The sequence below is a fragment of the Eimeria mitis genome, genomic scaffold, assembly GCF_000499745.2.
Source record: "Eimeria mitis Houghton genomic scaffold, Emh_scaff3168, whole genome shotgun sequence".
Lineage (NCBI taxonomy): Eukaryota > Apicomplexa > Conoidasida > Eucoccidiorida > Eimeriidae > Eimeria > Eimeria mitis.
This window is the reverse complement of record NW_013571510.1, coordinates 1-688: the sequence shown is the minus strand read 5'-3', so window position 1 is coordinate 688 and position 688 is coordinate 1.

Genomic DNA, 688 nt, shown 5'->3' with positions numbered 1-688 from the left:
TTTTTTTTTTTTTTTTTTTTTTTTTTTTTTTTTTTTTTTTTTTAAAGAAATTAAGTATTCTAATTACTAAATAATATTTTAAATATTTTAAATATTTTAAATATTCAGAGCGTGCAATAAATAAAATAAAAATAATTATTAAAAATAATTATTTTTATTTTTTTTATTACACCCCAGCACTTGTTGAATGCTGAGGTGTATAGACAGCTCAGCCTGCTGCAGCTAGCAGTTACATATTTATAAATACTTCAATAGGGAATTATGTTCATCACTGCAGCAACAAACAACGGGGCTGCATGCGTGCATGCATGCATGCATGCACGCATGCATGCATGCACGCATGCATGCATGCATGGGGCTGCATGCATGCATGTAGCCGTAAGTACACTTTTACTTCTCTGGCTACTTCAACGAATTCAACTAAATGTAAGAAGAGAGACACCAGAAGAAACGTCTCTGCATGCATGCATGCATGCACACAGTTTAGTATATATATATACAAATGCATGCATGCATGCATGCGTGCAGTTCAGTGTATATACATACAAACGCATGCATGCATGCATGCATGCAGCTCAGTGTATATGCATACAAATGCATGCATGCATGCATGCTTGTATCCAAAGCGGTGTGTAACTGTACACAGACAATGTTTCTTTGCTTATATATATATATATATATATATATA